Below are 5,839 nucleotides of genomic sequence, written 5' to 3'. Positions count from 1 at the left end.
TGTTCAAATTTTTTAATTTGTTTTTATTGTTTGGTAAAATAAAAATAAAAATATTGATATGATTAAGTTTGATATATATATTTTTCTAATATGGTTGTGTTTGTTTTTTCAATGTTATTTAATAAAAATATATATTTTAGTACTTAAAAGTAACGATGTTAATATGTTTTAGTGTTTAATTTTGTTTTAGGATTGATTTAATGAAAGTTAATTGTTAATATTATGATGTTTAAATTTTCATAATTTTGTTAAGAAAATAAATTTAGTATTAATTGTGAATTTGTTTAAAAAAAACATTGATTTTTCTAACTAAATATTTGTCCAAAAATACGTCATGTTGTAATTGGACCAAAAAATACAAATGGACACCTAACAATATTTTACAATTGGCTATTATAAGAAAACTAGAGATGGATATCAAAAAATTATTGACGCAGTTCAAAACCTCTTCCTACGTCTACAAAGCCTTGCCCATAATGAAATTTACTGTGAATCAATAGTACAAGGTGTGTTTTAAGTTCAATTCACTTACCAAGTTGTTCCTATTAAGACTTTGTGCAATGAAAGCTTAATTTACACACAAATACAAAAGTTTGAATATCTCACAAAACCACTCACTAATATTAATCGCATTGAACCGATTGAGCTTTCTCTAAATCTACACCTTAAAACAAAAGAAATAAATAAAATAAAAGTATTCAATATGTAGAGTTGGAATGCAACTTCACTAAGTAATTTTTAATCCATTCTGATGTACTCATATCTTCAGGAAATCAATTACCCATATTATAAAGATATAAATAATTGAGGTAAATCTTCACAAAGTTAGCCAACATCTTCTTGTGATTGCATATCTCAATATATAAGGTAAGCATATCACACTAAGACTCATGAAAACTAACCTTTCTTGATCCAATCTCTTCTATAATTATAATTTCTTGATTTTTTTCTCAAAATCCCCAAAAGTATGTAAGTAAATCTTCAAGATATGTTGGTTAAACATGCCAATAAATAATGCAAGTTTTGTCATACTGCTAGCTATGTCTCAAGTTGCAATTAACATTGTACCTAGTAAGTAAAATTTACACTAACAATGTTTAATTTGTTAAATATAGTCTGTTGAGTGATTTTTCAAGTTTTAATGTTGATTTGATGAAAGTTGATTGCTAATATTATTAGTTTATTACGACTTTTCACCAAATCAACATAAAAGTTGAATTAAACACTAAAAAGTTAACATCATTACCTTTGAGTACCAAAATTTATAACTTTTTCCAAATACATGTATCAAATCGGACTAAAAAACAACTCAAATACCACATTAGGAAAAAGTGTCGAACTCTAGTATCAAATGATGTAATAAACCTTTTAAATTTATTACAAGACAAAAGTTGGGGTGGTTTGTTGTATCGGTTCACATTGTAGAATGTATGGAGAACTGCTAGAATAAAGGTGGTTGACACCGTAAGCAGTGCGAAGAGCCACTAATAGTGGTGAGGTCTAGGGGCCTCTTGAGCTTGTAAAGCTCTTTGGGTGATATTTGGAGGAGCTTTAACATATGTACTAGAGCCTTTTATTCTTCTTGTGATGGAGATGGCTTTTGTAGAGGAGGGGGAGCTTTTGACCTAAGTCTTACTAGAATGATGCCCTACTATGTATAAAGTGGCTGTAGAGGCATAGGCGTTTCATCAGGATGTGATGAGGTGACATAATAACACCCCTAACCCGACCCAGACGTTACGGTCGAATCTGGTGTGTCACATTGAAGCGTTACTGTATAGGTCATGTCTTATTTAAAATCTTTCTTAGTGATTTAAGGGTATTTTCGTTATAGATTAAAGTGAATGGAAGCTGTGCACCAAGTAGGATGCCGGAAAAAGAGGAGGTAAGTCTATTAGACTGCTTAAGTACCAAGCTCTCCATGGATCCACTCTTAGACATGCACACAACCATTGCCACACTTTAACTGAATGATTGTTCAGGAAAACCCATTTCATTTTAAGCCTTTGAAAACACTTATTAATTTTTTGAAAATATTTTCATTTCGGAAGCTTTGTCTTGTTTCACGATATTTTGAAATCAGGTAATCTCTTTTAAAAATGCGCCCTAGAGCTATTCAATTCAAATATTTAAATCCATATCATGCCTAAGCTAATAATCATACTAAAGCAATTAAAAATAATTAAAGCGGCCTTATTACAACTTAAAACCCAAAGCAATTAAATTAAATGAAACTAATCTAGTCATAAGAAGAAAATTGAGCTTGCAAAACATGTGGCCACTTCGAATCCCTCTCAGCTCCAAGTCCACTATGGTTGGGGGTTACCTGCACGGATAAATTTAAGGGGTGAGTTTGGAAAACTCAGTGTGTAAAATAACTCAACCATAGTCCAGATCAGTTCAAACCACAGAAATAGATTAAGTTGGGCCTTAGCCCTATACAGAATTTAGAATGAAGCCCATAGGCCCATAACAGAAACAGAGCAGATATATCTTGTATGCAGAAAACCCAACCCATATCCATCCGTATACACCCCCGTGCCAACCTTACACCATGTGGGGAGACTACTCGACCCACCCATCCGCTACAGGTCACAAAATTTGTATCATGGCTTCCAGAATAGATATTGTGACAGAGTCACCAGATACAGATATTGTGGTAGAGCCACCAGAAACAGATATTTGTGTAGAGCCACCAGATCAGATATTTATGGCAGAGCCACCAGAACGCTTCCTCCATCAATATAACCCATATCCCATGCAACAGATATACATGTCATGGCATACAACAAACAGAATCAGAATATCATGCATTTCAGTCAAAATTAACCCTAGGGGTATAATGGTAATTTTACACCTAGGGGTATAATGGTAATTTTCATGCTTAGAGGTATTTTAGTAAATTTAACGATTTTATGGTTTACACTCATATTACAACCATTAACACATTAACAGAAATATTTACCGAGCGTTTTTACCTAATTGGGCCCGTTGGCCCGTTAACCCGATTTCGACCCATTAAGCCCAAATATACCGAAGTGCATGAAATTGTACACTCTGCAATCATACCACTTGTGATTACCAAAATTAACAACCAAAACATCTCACGAGCGCTTGCACGCTCGCAAGTTCAGAAAATGCTGACTTTTTAGCTTTTCGATTTTTCGGCTTTTGCCGATCTAGTTTATGAGTGGGTGTGATTTACACACCTGATTTACGAAAACTGCTACCAAAATCTCCCATGATATCCTACAATCGTCACTAGACATATCAGATCCAAAATACAATGGCAACCATCATAAACTTACTTACTATAATCGGCCATTAATACCTATGGCCCTTGAGATCCTACCTTTGCTAAAACTAGAGACTAGATCTAGATCTAGTCGTTCCACTTGTCCAAGCCTTCGATCAGCAGCCTCTGGATCACACTAACACCAAAACAAATCAATTGTTACAACCCCATAGAGCCTTAAGCTCCAATCGACAGCCTCCCTATGCCTTTAGGGATTTCGGCTTTTCTAAAACCCGAAATAAAGAATAGATTTGAGTACCTACCATGTTCTTTCAACCAAAACGATTCCACTTTAGTTTCTACGCAGATCTGATGCAGATCCAGCCCTTAAACACTAGCAGAAATCGAATCTTAGAGATCTAAAGATTCGGCTATACGTCCCTAAAAACTATGGTGTTTTTGGCTTTTGGAACTGTGAAGAGGAAGATGATTTGGTATGGTGGTTGTTGCAGTGGTATTGTCAACAGGGGTTGAGGTTTAGAGGATGTGAAAATCAGCCAAAAGAGATGAAGAAAATAGGAGGATTTTGACTAGAAGAAATTGACACAAGAAACAACTTTCGTGATTTTGGCTTTTATGGTAATCGGCTATAGAGGTTTAGAAAAGAATGGGAGTGAAACAGGAGATAAGTAGAATGGTAGGAATGTTTCAGCCAGAGAATAAAAGAAGGAGAAAAAGAAAATAGAAGAAGAGAGGAGAAGAGAAGGAAGAATTCGGCACTCAGGAGATCTAACTTTGCATTTTTCGACTTTTTGTGACACTGAGAAGAGAATAGAATAAAAGTGAAGGTTCTAGGTGGCTAACCCTAATTCGAAAAAACAAAAAGAAAAATAAGGCTTGCCCTAATGGCCATACAGACCCACGACCCAACCTTCCTAAAGCCCTAGCCAATTTCCACTTAAGCTCTATCACATGCCCGGCATATGAGCACAAACATAAAAGTAACAACACGCTTACCTTGTGACTTGAACTTTAGCCCCCCCTAATCATCCACAGTCACTCCCCAAACACCTAGGTGGCGCCACATGCCACTTTACCACAGATCTTTTTGTGTCCTATTTTACCACCTCAATTTTAAAAGCCCATATCGCCAGAACCCTCTCTCTCTAAAATTAAAATTCAGGAATTGCCTCGAATTAAATTTACTCTTTGGCCTTTTAAAAGCCCACCAACATACTCAGACCCACACCAGACAGTCAAAACACAGTATTTCTAAAATTCATTGAAAATTACAGAAATCCCGAAAATCCTGAAAATTGGGGCGTTACATAATGGCAGTGTTTAGGAATGAGAATAACAAATTCTCTCTAGTTGAAGTGATGTTTATAAAATGAGCTTCTATTAGACTATGATGTTGGAGAATGGAATGCTCTTAGAAAGGAAATCACTTGAATAAACCTTTAGATGAGCACATTTGAAGAATACTCATGTTTTGAAGAATACTCATGTTTTCAACCTCAATTTCTCTAAAGTTCTTCACACATTCAAAACTTGAATTAGCTTTTTAGCTTGTTGATTTTTCAAAATTTAGATAAAATTCTAACTTTTAATTATCAGACTAAGTGTGTTAGCTTTTCAAATTGAGTTTTAATTGATTAAATCAAGATAACAATAAATCACTTGATTTTAAGGTTGAAAATGGTGGATCTCATTTTACCAAGGTAAATTGCAGTTTCAAAGTTATTTTTAACTTATTTTGATCATATTAAAAGGTTTTTAAAGTCAATTTAAAGATCTTTAAGGAATTTAAAGGATTTGTATGTTTTCCCCTTTTTAATGAACATGTTCAGCTTGATTTTTCTAAAAAATTAGATCCATGTAATTGGATTAAATTAAAGGTTTAAATATGTAATTAGATAATATTTATGGTGTTTGGAATCAAAATTAAGGTTTAGAAACTAGATTTGAGTGGTGAAATCACATTGTCGATAAAACTAGCTAGTTTTCCGTAAGTATGATAGATGAGTTGTGGTTTGCATTTTTTATATGATTTAAATGTATTTTAGGCCATTTATAATGTGTTTTTAATGTTAATTTGAATGCAGAGTGCCAAACTCATTGGGAGCTTCCACGAGCAAGGCGGTAGGGAAAGAAAAGTTTGGTTGACATTGTTGTGTAAGAGGTATCGACAAGGTGAGTGGTTTAGTGTGCTACAATTATGCACAAATCGAAGTGTTAAAGGGAAGCTTAGGTAGCATAATCATCTATACTAAGTTTGATGAGTTAGTGTTTCTACCTAAATTAATAATGATTTGCAAGTGATGCTTAAATGTGATATGTTACATGATGTATATTGAGATGACAATGAAAATTTTATGTGTTTATGATTGAATATGATATGAGATTTGAAAATATCATATGAACATGAGTTGTGTGATATGTGAAAATACATATAAAATAGTAAGTATACATGTTTAAGTGAATGTGTTTGGAGGGTATATTTGGTTATGTTTGGAGGGTGATAGCTTTATGCTACACATTATATTTATCATATTTGGAAATCTGATTATCCAATGTAATATGTTTTGTATATATGCTTCATGA

The sequence above is a fragment of the Gossypium hirsutum genome, chromosome A09 (genome assembly GCF_007990345.1).
Source record: "Gossypium hirsutum isolate 1008001.06 chromosome A09, Gossypium_hirsutum_v2.1, whole genome shotgun sequence".
NCBI lineage: Eukaryota > Viridiplantae > Streptophyta > Magnoliopsida > Malvales > Malvaceae > Gossypium > Gossypium hirsutum.
Note: the sequence above shows the minus strand (reverse complement) of the source record.